The sequence below is a fragment of the Silene latifolia genome, chromosome 8 (genome assembly GCF_048544455.1).
Source record: "Silene latifolia isolate original U9 population chromosome 8, ASM4854445v1, whole genome shotgun sequence".
NCBI lineage: Eukaryota > Viridiplantae > Streptophyta > Magnoliopsida > Caryophyllales > Caryophyllaceae > Silene > Silene latifolia.
In genome coordinates this window covers 50640556-50656854 of record NC_133533.1, presented here as the reverse complement: position 1 = coordinate 50656854, position 16299 = coordinate 50640556, and the positions used below count along the sequence as shown (strand labels likewise).

Here is a 16299-nt window from a genome sequence, read left to right as displayed (position 1 = left end):
TCTCCCTATTCCCGTCTACTTTCGTATTTTTGTACATTATTGCAGAAATGTGAAGAATCCAGCGGAAATCGAGCTAAATCCGTCCCCGAGTATCCTGCATTGCATTTGACGTGAAGTATTTGCTTAAGGAACGAGCTTGGTGCGCAATCCAAGGCCCAAAAGACAAATCCACGAGATTATAAAAGTCAAGTAGCAGCTAAAGTAGTCGATCGACCAACTATCGGGTTCCAGAAGCTACTGTACACTGCTAGTCAATCGATCGACCACCATGCTCAGTCGATCGACCACATCGCTGCTTCAGACGAGAATTAAAAGATCGAGGAACTTGAAGCCCATTATGTTTAGGTTTTGGAAATAAAAGTTACGTATACTTTATATATAACGTAACCTAGTTCGACAGATACAAGGATCCAGTTTTTCATTCAGAAATTTACATTAAGTTTTACATATAGTTCTTTAGAAATAATTAGGGTTCGAGATTACTTTCGGTATTGAATACAATTCGCTTTGTTATTCGGCTTTGTTCTTTTCCTTCGCAATTCACACGGTACTCTCTGGTTTAATTCTGTTATTTTATTTTCGTTCATAGTTGTCGAATTGCTAGATCAGTTCCCAAGCCGAATTGCCATCTTTTGTTAATTGTTTATTTTATCGTATTAAGCATGAATTCTGTAGCTTTAATCCTTAATATTATTGTTGCCTTTAATTTCAGTATGAGTAGCTAATTTGTTCGTGCTAGGATGTAGGGGAATTATAGTGTAGGCGGCAATATAATGAACACGCCCTAAATCGCGTGTCAGTCGATCGACTGCCATACCTGGTCGATGGACTGACCACGTGAGGTTTTATTTTCGTTTTAATTGTTTTAATTCTTTATTCGACGAATCGAGTGCACACGACTAGTTGAATGCTTAGGATATGACTGACCCATTAGATCGAGAGATAGGGATAGTTATTAGATCACCAATTAAAATGACTAAACAATGCTGAGATCGAAAGATAGGTAAAGTTTAGGCCGTAGTCACTTTTCAGGACGAAAGTTAGTATTAGTGATATTAGGGACCTATAGCGAGATCGAAAGATGTTATTTGTTAAGAGTGGACCGAGAGGACCTCTTTATTTCCCGCCTCATGTGTTTGATTTAGACCTGTTTAGTATGCTGCCGCCGAAACTATAATGAACCGACCATCCTAGTACCTCTTTTTATACTTGATTTCATATTTTTCATTAGCTTACATTTCTTTTACTGCTATTAGTTGTAGACCAAATCCAATCAACCCCCACCTTATTGTTACCTTAGACCGAATTTAAACAACTAGAAATTACGTCTGCCTCTCTGTGGTTCGACCCGACTGCCACTAGCTATAGTTGTAGTTGGAGATTATAAATTTATTTTTGACACCTCACGACCGGGTGTCAAATTTTGGCGTCGTTGCCGGGGAGGCAATTGTTCTAATTTATAGTTGTTTTTATTTAGTCTTTCTCTAGTTTAAGGGACTTCCGTTCCTTAAACTTTTCTTATATTCTTTTTGTAGTTTCTTCTTATGCGCAGGTCACAGGGTGGTGAACTAGTACCATTCAATCCTGAGATCGAGAAATCCTTGCGCGAGTTGAGACGATCACAAAGGGTATTACCGACAGAGGAAGAGCTGAGTACTCTGTCAAGCTACTACGAGAACGCTCTGTTCGAGGAAGATCCACCTACATCTCGTGCTTCAATTTCTTCATTTGAGACAGTCACTTCTCCGTAAATTCCAGTCATGGTGAAGAAGCAACCATTGCTAGTCACTCGAGCCGACAAAGTGCGAATCTCTACAAAGGATTCGAACTACCTGGGGAGGCGAGAAAATTCGAGCCGAAGCCTTCCTATATTAACCTGGTTGAGAGAAACCAGTTCGGGGGAGCTGCAAATGAAGATGCAGCCAAGCACATGGAGATTTTTATTGATTATTGCTGCTCTATACCCCCGCCGGCCGGTGTGACCCAAGACCAGATCAAGGAGACCATGTTCATTTTCTCCCTTCGTGATGTTGTAAGGGAGTGGTATAGAGATCTGGATCGAGCTGCTCATGGGATCACTGACTGGAATTCCTTGTCCTTGGCATTCTACAAAAAGTACTTCTCTGCATCGAAGACTAATACCATTAGAGCTCAGATCACGAGCTTTAAACAGGGGCCTGATGAGAACTTTCATGAAGCATGGGTCCGTTTCAAGAAACTGGTGCGAACCATACCGCACCATGGGTTCGAAAAATGGAGTCTTTGCAATCAGTTCTATAATGGGCTGTATGACGATCAGATGGCTATTTTGGATGCTGCAGCCAACGACCGATTTGCTGAGAACATTGGAGAGACTAAGGGGTGGAAGATCATCGATGATTTGGCCACCCATAAGGCTGAATATGGGAATTCGAGAGGAAACCAGAGGAGAGCTGCTGAATGTTCCTCTATTGCTGCACTAGAAGCTCTCACTGCAAGGTTTGACAAATATGAGTTGGGAGGAGCTTCTAAAGGAGGGATGTACCATGTTAACGCTGTTTCAGACGGTCCTTTTCCAGAAGAAGATGTGGAGCCGAGGGGCATGTCTCGAGAATTGTTCTGTCCCCTTTGAGTCTTGTCTTGCCTTTCAACACTATAGGCAGACAAACACGTACTATGAGCCGAATGTCCACCCCAACTTGAGGTGGAGTAGCCAGAATGTCCTGAATCCGACTCAACCTCCACAACAGCAGCAGCAAACATATGTGCCTCCACACAAACAACCATATCAAAAACCTCCGTATATTCCTCAGCAGCAGCAACAATCCCAAAATTCTGAGTTTACCGAGTTGAAGAACTTATTGCTGAAGGAGTCCCAAGCTACAGAGGCCGGGATGAAGATGCTAGAGAGCCAAATTGCTCAATTGGCTAGCAAGAGTACCACTCGAGCTCCGGGACACTTACCGACTCAAACTGACCAGAAAGAGACCCTAAATGCCATAACCTTGTAGAGTGGGTCCACCCTGGAGGGGCCTGCTATGGTCGAGGATGCCACTGCAAAAGATGAGGCAAAACCGGGTCAAAACAAAGCTGGAATGAGCAAAGTAAAGAAAAAGGCGTCTACCAGGTATATCAGTCGATCGGCTGACATACCCGGTCGATCGACTGAAGTGCGGGTTACAGAAGCTTCTGGTCCTGTTCATCTCGCCGATCGATCGACATCACCGGTCGATCGATCGAGATCGCTGGCGATAGTGAGATTTTTCGTCCTCCGATGCCCGACAACTTGAGGGATCATTTGTTTTGGGCACGACAGATCCCGAAAATATTGGGAAAGACCGAGTGCTGATGGGTCGATCCGGCTCGAAGTACGACCCGATGTCGATCAATGGTTCACATTTGAGACGGTCTGAAGAGGGTTCAAGCTTCAACAAGGAAAAAGTAGTGGACTTCCAGCCTAAGTCCACGGATACCGACATGCGCGATTTAGAGGAGAGGGCTAAGCTACTTCTTACAGCCCCATATCCGGAAAGACTAGTGCCGACGAAGGAACAGGTATCTTTCAATAAATTTAAAAAAGTTATTCGTAGCTTGAATGTACAAGTGCCTTTCCTTGAGTTAGTTAATCAAGTGCCTGCCTATACTAAATTCATGAAACAACTCTTGTCTAAGAAAAAGTCACTTGAAAATGTGCATACTGTCGCATTAACCAAAGAGTCATGCTCTTATTTGTCTCACACTGCACCCCATAAGCTAGAGTACCCGGGTAGCTTTTCTGTTCCTTGCAATATAGGTACCTTCTCTATTGAGAAGGCATTATGTGACTTAGGAGCTAGTATAAGCGTCATGCCTCTGAGTCTTGCTAGGAAGCTCAAATTGACTAGGTTCGCAGTGACAGATATGACAGTACAAATGGCTGACCGATCTGCGGTCCAGCCAATAGGAGTCTTAGAGGACATTCCTGTCCAAATAGGGAAGTTTTTCTTCCCCGTTGACTTCGTTGTACTTGACATGCCTGAGGATGCCCATATTCCCATTATTTTGGGTAGGCCATTTCGCACACTTCTTTGGTGCGAGTCATAGATGTCGGTCTAGGAACCTTGACCTTCAAAGTGGGCAAGCATTCTATTGTCTTTGCCCAGCCGGCTAAGAAAAAGGACCCCATGTGGCCTGTGACTTGTAATACGGTTTCTGACAAGAAATCGTACTTTGTGCTTCCCGATATGCCTATCTCTATTCCTGTTGTAACCCCTCCGCCCCAGATTGGGAGCAAATTGGAGGAAGATTTGTCTATTTCTGATATTGCAGGAGCTGGTTTGGGGAAGGAAGAGCTGCAAGTCACCCTAGCTGCGAAGAAGCCAATCATTTCACGAGGAGGTCTTGGTTGCCTTAGCTATGCCTCTGATGAGGAAGTTGATGACGAGCCGGTCAAGGCAAGAAAGTCCGATTTGGATACTGACGAGTCTGAAGAGGTCATTGACTCGGGAGATGATGAAAGTGTTGATCCGTTGAGCCATACGGACGTGGAAGATAATAAGGGTGCAGCTGATAAGATAAGCACCGTTGAGGCTACCTCTAGTAGCCAGAAGCCGACGAAGTGGGCCATTCCGTGGCCGTTCTTGATCAACTACTAGTTGATCGCATGTTTTCCAAACATTTTATTTGCTTTTGTTAGACACTTTTTATTGCTTTTGTGTGCGCGAAACTTCGCATTTTATTTTGCTTGCTTAGGATTTTATACGCTTTAGACTTTATTTTGGGTTTTGCGCAAATTTGGGCGCGTATTATTGTGCACTTGCAGGTTTTTAGACCTCTTTAGCTCAAGTAATTGAGCAAATACGAAGAAATAAGAAGTTACAGTAGTATCTTCAGTCGATCGACTAGGCTATATAGTCGATCGACCGGTCTGCAGTTTCCAGGAGCTACTGTTCCTTTCACCTCGGTCGATCGACTGAGTGATGTGGTCGATCAACCGGCCTGCACTGCTGTACCTGTTTACGACCTCTCTCATGCTATGTTTGGTCGATTTGCGGAATTAAGGGAGTTTTCTACTCCACTTTATCTTCCGACACTATTTATTTCTTCGTATTTTTCTCAATTTTGCACATAATGTCATTTTCAGGTACTTATTAGTAGCACTGCTGGCTAGTGAAACCTCCTAGCTCACGCTGGTTTGGGGAGGTTTCCTTTACTGCGCTCAAAGTCTTGTGAGTTCCCGAGTTCCACTTCATGTCATTTTTATTTGTTTATTTTCTCGCAAATTCCCATTTATTTTTTCTTCATTACATGATTTTGCACAATGGGGACATTGTGCGATTTGGTTTGGGGAAGGGTTTTGCGTCGCATATCAATTGCTTGCATTCACGTTTACATTTTGTTTTGCATTGTTTATTTCATTTCTCTTATATACAAAAAAATCCAAAAAAAATTGAAAATTTTTAAAAAAATTCAAATAAAATGCACGTTTATTTTAGCATATAGGTCGAGTCGGAACGGTAGTATTTCAAGGATGATATTGCATTTGCATTTGTTTATGCCTAAGCCTTGCTTGATTAACATGTTATTAGTAGAATCATATAAGTGCATATCTACGAGTTTTCGTTAATTATTTGCTGAACTTGAGACTTGACTTTGAAAATTGGCAAACTACATCATATTTCTGAAATTTAGAGCCTATAACTGGTGACATCTATGACCAGTTTATCTAGAATGTGAGTAGTTACTCCCTATGAGACATGTTACTTAAATGTGCATAAATATGAACTTAATCTGCTTAATACCTGTATGCATTCGGTTTGTGGTTAGTTGACACATGTGGTAGAGGTTTCCCTTTTTTTCGTTTAGCCCATAAGCTCCACACTGCCAAAAATAGCCTTTTTGTCCCATTACTACATCCTACATTTAGCCTGTCCTTTGTCAAGCTAGTAGTCTTAGTTGTTGGGATTGTTACTTCGTTTTTGGTGGTAAATGCTCTTATTGAGATTTAGTTGGGAAAATGAAATGAAGGAGGAAAGAAACAGAATTGAAAAAAAAAAGAAAAAATGATTCAAAAAGAGAAAAAGAGGTTATGTACTGTTTAAGCGCTCGATCGACTGGCATAATAGGTCGATCAACTGAGGTTCGAGAAAAAAGAAAGAATCAATTTCGTATAATTCAAGATTTATCTTATGGCGATTTTTGCTCCCATGTATTATTCATATCTTATGGGGAGTTAGTTGATTACTTTTATACCTGGAGATTGTGAGATTTGTGCTTGCTATAGCACCGCACCGTATCAATTGAGTTTTGAGCAAGAAGTTGGATGTTGCCATATGGTTCTGTTTTTGGTACTAGCTTGATCACCTGTACCTCCACTTCTCCATACATATTTTGCCTCTTCTTACCCATACCTCACATATCCCATATATACCTCGGCATGTGTCATGGTTATTTGTTGGTTGAATGCATATGTACGGTTGTAGAGATTACTTTCATATTAGATTGCGGGCATGTTCTTATAGGTCGTAGTTAGGTGAGTGTCACTACAAATGAATTCTTTCTATCTTTACATTATTCACCTGTGCTTATTTGAGTGATATGAGCGACCCGTGAGAGTTCGATTTGATAAGTCTCTACAGTTGACGGTTCAACAGTTTTTAATGACTACATAACTCGTTTGCATGATTCGCATTGCTAATTGATTGTTAGTTATTGCATTAAATTGGTTTAGGCTTTACATGTTGCATTTTGCTCTGAGATTGAACTCGTTCCATTAGGTCATTAGATCGAGTCTAGTTCTTGCTTGGGGACAAGCAAGGGTTTGGTTTGGGGAAGTTTGATGCGTATCTTTTATATGATGTTTTACATCCCATTTTACACGCATTTCAGAGCTCATTCATGTAGTTTATGCTACATTTCTCCCTATTCCCGTCTACTTTCGTATTTTTGTACATTATTGCAGAAATGTGAAGAATCCAGCGGAAATCGAGCTAAATCCGTCCCCGAGTATCCTGCGTTGCATTTGACGTGAAGTATTTGCTTAAGGAACGAGCTTGGTGCGCAATCCAAGGCCCAAAAGACAAATCCACGAGATTATAAAAGTCAAGTAGCAGTTAAAGCAGTCAATCGACCACTACCTTCAGTCGATCGACCAACTATCGGGTTCCAGAAGCTACTGTACACTGCTAGTCAGTCGATCGACCACTATGCTCAGTCGATCGACCACATCGCTGCTTCAGACGAGACTTAAAAGATCGAGGAACTTGAAGCCCATTATGTTTAGGTTTTGGAAATAAAAGTTACGTATACTTTCTATATATCATAACCTAGTTCGACAGATACAAGGATCCAGTTTTTCATTCAGAAATTTACATTAAGTTTTACATATAGTTCTTTAGAAATAATTAGGGTTCGAGATTACTTTCGGTATTAAATACAATTCGCTTTGTCATTCGGCTTTGTTCTTTTCCTTCGCAATTCACACGGTACTCTCTGGTTTAATTCTGTTATTTTATTTTCGTTCATAGTTGTCGAATTGCTAGATCAGTTCCCAAGCCGAATTGCCATCTTTTGTTAATTGTTTATTTTATCGTATTAAGCATGAATTCCGTAGCTTTAATCCTTAATATTATTGTTGCCTTTAATTTCAGTATGAGTAGCTAATTTGTTCGTGCTAGGATGTAGGGTAATTATAGTGTAGGCGGCAATATAATGAACACGGCCTGAATCACGTGTCAGTCGATCGACTGCCATACCTGGTCGATCGACTGACCACGTGAGGTTTTATTTTCGTTTTAATTGTTTTAATTCTTTATTCGACGAATCGAGTGCACACGACTAGTTGAATGCTTAGAATATGACTGACCCATTAGATCGAGAGATAGGGACAGTTATTAGATCACCAATTAAAATGACTAAACTATGCTGAGATCGAAAGATAGGTAAAGTTTAGACCGTAGTCACTTTTTAGGACGAAAGTTAGTATTAGTCATATTAGGGACCTATAGCGAGATCGAAAGATGCTATTTGTTAAGAGTGGACCGAGAGGACCTCTTTATTTCCCACCTCATGTGTTTGATTTAGACCTGTTTAGTATGCTGTCGCCGAAACTATAACGAACCGACCATCCTAGTACCTCTTTTTATACTTGATTTCATATTTTTCATTAGCTTACATTTCTTTTACTGCTATTAGTTGTAGACCAAATCCAATCAACCCCCACCTTATTGTTACCTTAGACCGAATTTAAACAACTAGAAATTACGTCTGCCTCTCTGTGGTTCGACCCGACTACCACTAGCTATAGTTGTAGTTGGAGATTATAAATTTATTTTTGACACCTCACGACGGGTATCACTATTCTAGCAAGAACAAAGGCATATCTCATATCATCTTGGGTGCAACTGATAGGCGAATATCTGATCGGTCCGTTTCGTGTTCACAATTAAAGGTGTGGTCGTTGGGTCACGTCCGAATCAAAACACAATTTATAGCTTCACAAACAACTATACAATTAGTAAAGAGGCAAGTAAAGGTCGGATCCCAAGGGACGGGTATTGAAATGAGATTTCTATTGCAACTAGTGGTGTCTTAGGGGTGTCACAATTTGGGTTGATGTAGAAGGTCACTAACTAAAATAGCAATGAAAATAAACAAGCAAGATGAATTAAAAGGGGTGTAAACAATTGATTAAAAAGCACTAGGGTGTCATGGAATCATAGGGGAATCATGGGAATTGATCAAACAAACATGTTCTCAAATTATAAGCAAGCAATTATTGTTGAGATGGATTGAGTTGGGTTATATCTTACAATCCTAGGAAAGTTTGGGTCCCGGAGCCGAATCGATTAGATTGTACAACACCTACAAGTCAACTTAATCTTCCCTACTCAACAACATGCATGGTCTAATGAGACTCGAGTTGGGTTATGTCTTACAAGTCTCATTAAAAAGATAGAAGATGGTGGTAAATGCAAGGATTCATAGGCTTAGCATTTCATCAAATATAACATGTGCATGAGTTGAGATCAAAACAAGCAAGCAAATAAAACATGAAAGCATATTAATTTAAGCATGAATCATTCCCCATGTTGGTTTCCCCTAATCACCCATTAACCCTAGCTAAGAGACTACTCACTCATTATCATGTTGATCATGCTAGCAAGGTTGTCAATCATACCAACAAAATGAAACATGATGAATAAATGAAAGTAATTAACAATAATTAAAAAGGGATTAAGAGAATTATACCTACTAATGATTCCAATAATAAAGCAAAGATAAAAGAAGTACTTGATGCTTGATTGAGAGGTTGTCAATCTCCCAATAATAACCCAAATAATCTTCAATTACCCAAAATAAAGGATGAACAAAAGAGAGATTAAGGAAATGAAACTTGTATTAGAACTTGATTAATTGTTGATTACAAAACTAAAGAGAGATTTGATTGATATTAACTACTCTAATTATTGATAAGAAGAACATGCTATTCTAATTAGACTAATGGGGTATTTATAGTGGAAATTAGGGGGATGCATTAGGGTTAACTAAGGGCTAAACTAGTAATTACACTTTTTAGATTGAGCAGGGAGGAGCCGGTATTTTTCGAAGGAAGGGCTTCTTTCTTTGTAGCTTGGAGAAGAGGAAATCGCGCTGTCGAGGAATCCGAGCGGATTAGGGTCGGGACGGGCGGATTCTGGCGATGGAACTCGGGCGGATTCAAGAGAATCCGGGCTGATTGTGGTGATGGAATCCGAGCGTCTTGGTGGAAAACCGCACGGATTGTGCAGGTGGAGGACGGCCGGATTGTAGACAATCCGCACGGATTGTGCCTCAGCAAGACTTTTTCTTCTTTTCTTCCCTTTTCTTCATAAATTCCTTGCGGATTTCCTTGGGGACTCAAGGATCCTTTCTCAACATTGCTCATCTACTATCATATATACAAAGGCCTTCTAATCTTGCCTCTCCTTGATGCTTGGTCATTGAATTCGATCAATTTAGTCTCGTTTTGCCATGAAAATGCAAGATTCCTACTCCTTTCCTACCAAGGGATCAAAATCTCAAAGAATATGCAAAACAAAGAACTAAAGATAATAAATAACCCAAATATGCACTAAAAAGCATGGGAACAAGGCTAATTCAGGGGCTAAAAATGCGCTAATTATGGTCACATCAAATATCCCCAAACCGAACCTTTGCTCATCCCGAGTAAAGAGGTGACAAAGACTAGGACCATTATTTAAACTAACCTAATAACATAGCCGATATGAGACAATTAGCGGGTCTCACTCCGCCCCTTCAACTCACAACAAGACAACCATGAGGTAGGATGCCTTCTTGCAAGGCAAGGTGGGTCTTGCCAAAATGGCGACACATCCAAACATTAAGCACACAAAATCACATAATGGATGCATCTACAAAAGAATAGCCACTTCCTCATCAAGTGGCGGAGGCACTAAAGAGGAACAAATTTAAGAGCATGTAATCCTTCACAAATACTACTTCAACAAATTACTAAGGCTAAGAGGATGGCACTAAATCACCTCCAAATGGTGTTAAACTAGACTACTTTCGTCCTCAATTTCCAAATGCTTTCGTCAAGAGCGATCGGATGGTGGTGGAATGATGATCCCTATGATGCTAGTAGCATATGACATGACAAGTCTCGAATTCTCTTCAAAAGTAAAGGTCATGGATCGTCCCAAGCTCGACAAAGTGGCTTGACAAAAAGGCTTTTTGGGAATGAAATGCTCAAATCTTTATACACAACGGGTGGATATGACTAGTATTCAAAATTGACCTCATTTCAACTTTCACATTTCAAAAATTTTAGATGGGGTTTGTCCCTTCCGGGCTAGTGTCCTTTGCTTTCGCCAATCGCTTATTAGGCAACCGGTTAACCTCTAGACAATAGCTTTTCGGGGTGATAGTCACTCTGTCTCTGGGCGGCCGAATTCACAACCGTGTGGAGGCCCAATTCAATGGATCCCGCACCAAAGCACATCGAAGTGGTACGCCTCCATCAGAACAATTTAAATTTCTCAACATTCAATAATTCATAACATTTGAGGTTTCCTTGGCATTAAATTACTTCCACATGACAAAATTCCTTGAAATGAGCACTTCAATCTTATTGATAGAAAATATTTTTGGGTTGCCTTACCACAAGGTCAATCAAGGTCACCTAGACAAGTTAACCAAGTCCACATCGCATCACGGGGTTGGATAGGTGACTCACATGCAAACCCTTGACTAGGCCTTGGGTCATGGGTCAAAAGAGTTTTATACCTTTTTTTTTTTTTATGTTGTGCCGGTATGTTTGTCGGGATGAGTTGGGTTAGTAACATGTTTTATGTTGAGTTTTGTTTTAGATGTTGAGTCGGAATTGTTGAGGGGGTACCTTTGTTTAGTAGTGGTTTGAACTTCAGGGACGAAGTTCTTTTTAAGAAGGGAAGATTGTAATACTCTGTATTTATGAGTCTTTGGGTACTCTATCGAGTAGGCCTTACTCTGTCGAGTAAGGGTGAGTTGCGTCTTAAAACAGTTTCTGGCCTGTTGGGTACTCGATCGAGTAAAAAGGATACTCGATCGAGTAAGGGGGTACTCGATCGAGTACCTTGGGTACTCGATCGAGTAGCCGGTTTACGGGGAGTTTTTCTCGGGTTTTGTTAATTATGCGATTAAGATATATAACCTTTTTCGTCATTATTCTAAACACTTTTGCAAAACCTAATTTACTGTCAAAGAGAGAAAGCAAGTACGTTCATCATCTTAATCGCATTGTTAACAAATCCCGGAGTTTGGAAGGTCGGTTTTCATCGTTTGTTATACCGTTGAGATCCTTGCGTCAAGGGTAAGATCTATGTACCCTTTTTGTTGTCTTTCCTTTAAGTTGGTTAAACCCTAATCTAGGGATTTGGGGGTTTTTGAGTAGTTTATGATTTGGTTGCATTTGTATGTTGTATGATAGGAGGAGGTTTCGTAGAAGAAGCTTTTTGATACAGCTGTAGAGACCGTCTGATAGTTGTGCTTTCCAGGTAGGATTTCCTACTCAGTATTAGTCCCATAATGGGACGATTGTTGATGTGTTGTGGTTGATGGAATAATATAGTAATTGTATTGTGACGGTTTGTTGATTGTGATTGTTTGTCTCTGGTTCTCGAGGCGTGTCCTCGGCTGAGTGGGGTCACTTGCGGGAGTGGCTTCACGCCCTAGTTTCGCCCTTCATGGAACCCGCCACTGAAGGGGATGTGCACATTAATGGACAGGGTTATCGCTCATTATGAGGAGCGGGGATTTGGTGGGTACGGCTGCGTTCCCATCTGGCAGGGCTGGTCCAGTGGACAGTCGGTGATTGAGATTGTTGGAATTGGTGTGGTTGTGTTTGTGTTACGGTTAAGCTGTCTGTTTATCTTATTGTTGATATATAGTGAGTTGTGTGATTAGTACCGACCCCGGTTGTTGTTTTGTAAACCTGCGGTGATCCATTCGGGGATGGTGAGCGAATTGAAGCGAGTTTGAGTTGAGTCTTGGGATAGCTGGGAGGTGCCACCGTCTGACGATAGAAGTTTTCCGCTGTAGTCTTTTAGTTTTATGACATTTCAGTATTTCAGTAGATAGTTGGTTTTAAGAACTTGTACCCGTATTTTGGGATTTGGTTTCAGTTGTACTTTTCACTAAAGTTATATTATTTAAGTTGTTTCGTTATTGTCTTATGAATATCATGCCTCGGGTGACCGAGATGGTAATATCTTCATACCTGAGTGGTCCTGGTAAGGCAATTGGAGTATGGGGGTGTTACAAATGGTATCAGAGCGACGATCCTGAAACCTGTAACCAATGAACCTAATGAACATAGGGAGTCAATTAAAATGAACCCGGGGTAAAGGTTGTAGGAGCTAATGCAAAGGCTTGGGAGACGTCCTGAAGTCGCGAACTCGCCCTACAATTTTGAACCGGTCACATGGGGGGTGTATGTCCAGGTCGTATGCGTTGTTTGGTTAGCTTGTGTGTGAATGTTATGAAGTGTGTGTAACTGTTGGATGTTTGCATTAGAAGGTTGAGAATATGAAAGAAAGGTTGATGATATATGTAGAACTGTTGTTGGAATGAGAAACATGATGGATGTTTACAATGTGGCGTTTAATAACATAATATAATGATTTTGTAGATCGTATGAAAAGATGCGTAGCATTATATGCTTAGTTATGATATAATGTTGGTTTTATAAAGTTTTTAGCATGTTAGCATATGATATAGCATGCGGTTAGCGTTTCTGAGTTAGCATGACTCGATCGAGTGGGACTGACTTGATCGGGTGGGTTTTTGACGATTTTGAGTCCAGAATCGTGTTTTTGGGCACTCGATCGAGTACCTCGGGCACTCGATCGAGTAGGGGGTCACTCGATCGAGTAGCCTAGCTACTCGGTCGAGTATGTTAGAGATCAGAAGGTCTGTTTTGGGTCTGATGTTAGGGCACTCGATCGAGTATAGTGGGCACTCGATCGAGTAGCCTGTTACTCGATCGAGTATGTTTGGGAACTCGATTAAGTAGGGTCCGGGCAGCTTGTTTTCTTGTTTTGAGGTTTTGGCGCGTATGTTTATATCCACCCCTTTTTCTGTTATAGTTTCAAGATGCCGCCCAAGAAGAATGCGTTGTATGCGAGAGCTGAGCTTATAAACATAGATGACATCGTTAAGATGTTGGAGCATCAGGATGCTCTTACTGAGGCTTTAAAGACTGTGGGGAAAGATAAGGATAAGGATAAGGAGAAAGAGGTTGATCACTCTAAAATCAGCCTCTATATAGCGAGGTTTAACCCGAAAGAGTACAAGGGAGTTGGGGAGCCGAACCATCTTGATAGCTGGCTTAGAGAAATGGAGAACATATTACATTTGGTTCACTGTCCTAATGAGATGAGAGTGGAACAGGCTGCGTTCTATCTGAGGGAGGCAGCTGGTAAGTGGTGGGATACGGTGAAAGTGAGTGCTAAGGAGTTGTATGTGAACCAAGGTTTACCTGCTATACCTTGGGAAGAGTTTCGTAGGGCTATGAGAAAAGAGTTTGTACCGGAGCATGTGAGGAGTAAGTTGAGAGAAGAGTTTGACAGTTTTAAGATGACCGCTGAGATGTCTGTGGCCGAGTACTACAGGCAGTTCAATGACAAGTCTAGGTATGCTGAGGATATGGGTTTGAGTGAGGAGAATCTGGCGCTGAGGTTTGAGAGGGGGTTGACCCCTAAGATTATGGATAAGTTACCCGTGGGAGTCCTTACTGATGTTAAGGAAGCTTATGAGAGGGCTGAGAGAGCTGAGAGGTTGGTGGAGATGGCTCAGGAGAGGTTAGGTGGTGAGAAAAGGAAGTCTGAGAGCGAGGGTGGTGGCCAACCTAGTCACAAGAAAGGCAACCACAATCAGTCTAAAGGGTTTTCTTCTGGGTCAGGGTTCAGTGCTGGGGCTTCCTTTGGGCGTGGCCGTGGAAGTGTTAGTGGTAGTTGGGGAGTGACCTGCTATAGTTGTGGTGGTGTAGGTCACAAGAGACATGAGTGCACAAGTGCACCTGGAACTTTCCAGAGACCTGCGCAGAGCTATGCGAGCAATAGACCGACTGGATCATGGGCAAACCGGGGAAGTCAGAGCTATCAGAGTGGAGGTAACCGCAACGGCGGTAATTCTTATCAGAAACCATCGGCGAATAACAACAACAACAATCAAGGGTCGGGTGCTAAGCCGACCACATCACCAAGATCTTGTCCGGGGAGGTGGACAGAAGACCAGTGGAAAGTTATTCATGATGGAGAAGAAAGCAGCTGAGGAGGATGCACACGTTATCACCGGTACTTTTCTTGTTAATGGTATTCATACCTTTGTTTTGTTTGATTCGGGGGCTTCTCAGTCGTTTGTATCTTCGAGTCATGTTAAACGGTTGGGTTTGAGGGTATATGAGTCTGTAAGTGAGCAAGTTTTTATACCTTCGGGTGAGTCTGTATCTTGTGGGAGGTTATATAGGGATGTACCTATGATAGTTGGGCAAGTTGATTTCCCTGTAGACTTGCTAGAGTTTCCTTTTGACGGTTTTGAGATGATAGTTGGGATGGATTGGCTGGAAAAGTATAAAGCTAAGATAGACTGTCATCAAAAGAAAGTGTCTTTAAGAGGTCCTAAGGGTGTTAGTGTGTTTTATCGTGGGTTTCTAGTCAAACCCAAAGTTAAGTTGATTGCAGCTGTCACTTTGAAGTCATATCTGAGGAAGGGATGTCCTTTGATATTATGCCATGTGAGAGATGACCGGATAGAGGGTCCGACAGTTGATTAGATACCAGTGGTGGGAGAGTTTGAGGATGTGTTTCCAGAGGAGATTCCGGGGTTGCCGCCGAGAAGAGAGATAGATTTCATAGTAGAGTTGAAACCAGGGACGGGGCCAATCTCTAAGGCACCGTACCGTATGGGTCCTAAGGAGATGGAGGAGCTTAGGAAACAGTTGGATGATCTGATAGAGAAAGGATACATTAGACCTAGTGAATCGCCGTGGGGAGCACTAGTTCTTTTCGTGAAGAAGAAGGATGGGAGTTTGAGGTTGTGCATAGATTACAGGGAGCTGAACCGAGTGACGGTGAAGAACAAGTATCCTTTGCCATGGATAGATGACCTGTTTGATCGGTTGGTGGTGCATCGGTCTTTTCCAAGATTGATTTGAGGTCGGGGTACCATCAGGTGAAGATTAGAGAAGTGGACATACCAAAGACATCTTTCACGTCGAGGTATGGCCATTATGAGTATGTAGTGATGCCGTTTGGGTTATCTAATGCACATTTGTGTTTATGGATTTGATGAACAGAATCTTGAGGACGTTTTTGGACAAGTTTGTGGTGGTATTTATCGATGACATCTTAGTCTACTCTAAGACTAAGGAGGAGCATCTGAGGATCGTGTTGCAAACTTTGAGGGAGCATGAGTTGTATGCTAAGCTGTCCAAGTGTGAGTTCTGGTTAGAGAAAGTTGCTTTTCTGGGGCATGTGATCTCTAAGGAGGGAGTAGCTGTGGATCCGGCGAAGATTGGGGCAAAGTGACAAAGTGGGAAGCACCAAAGAATGTTCTTTGAGATCAAGAGTTTTCTCGGGTTTAGTGGGTACTACTGGACGGTTCGTGAAAGATTTCTCCAAGATAGCTAGACCTATGACAGCGTTGATGAGGAAAGAGAATAGGTTTCGTTGGGATGAGAGTTGTGAGACGGCGTTCCAAACATTAAAGGAGCGTTTGACCACAGCTCTTATCTTAGCATTGCCTGAAGGGATCGAGAACTTTGAGGTTTATACAGATGCCTCAAAGAATGGGTTGGGATGT

General features: G+C 41.8%; 1 non-coding gene across 1 annotated transcript; it reads right to left on the bottom strand.

Annotated features, from left to right (window-relative positions):
• Nucleotides 1-2140: 2140 nt before the first annotated feature.
• LOC141597897 (small nucleolar RNA R71) lies at nucleotides 2141-2247 on the bottom strand. The gene has a single exon (XR_012523108.1). It is a non-coding gene; the product is annotated as a small nucleolar RNA R71 (small nucleolar RNA).
• Nucleotides 2248-16299: the final 14052 nt, after the last annotated feature.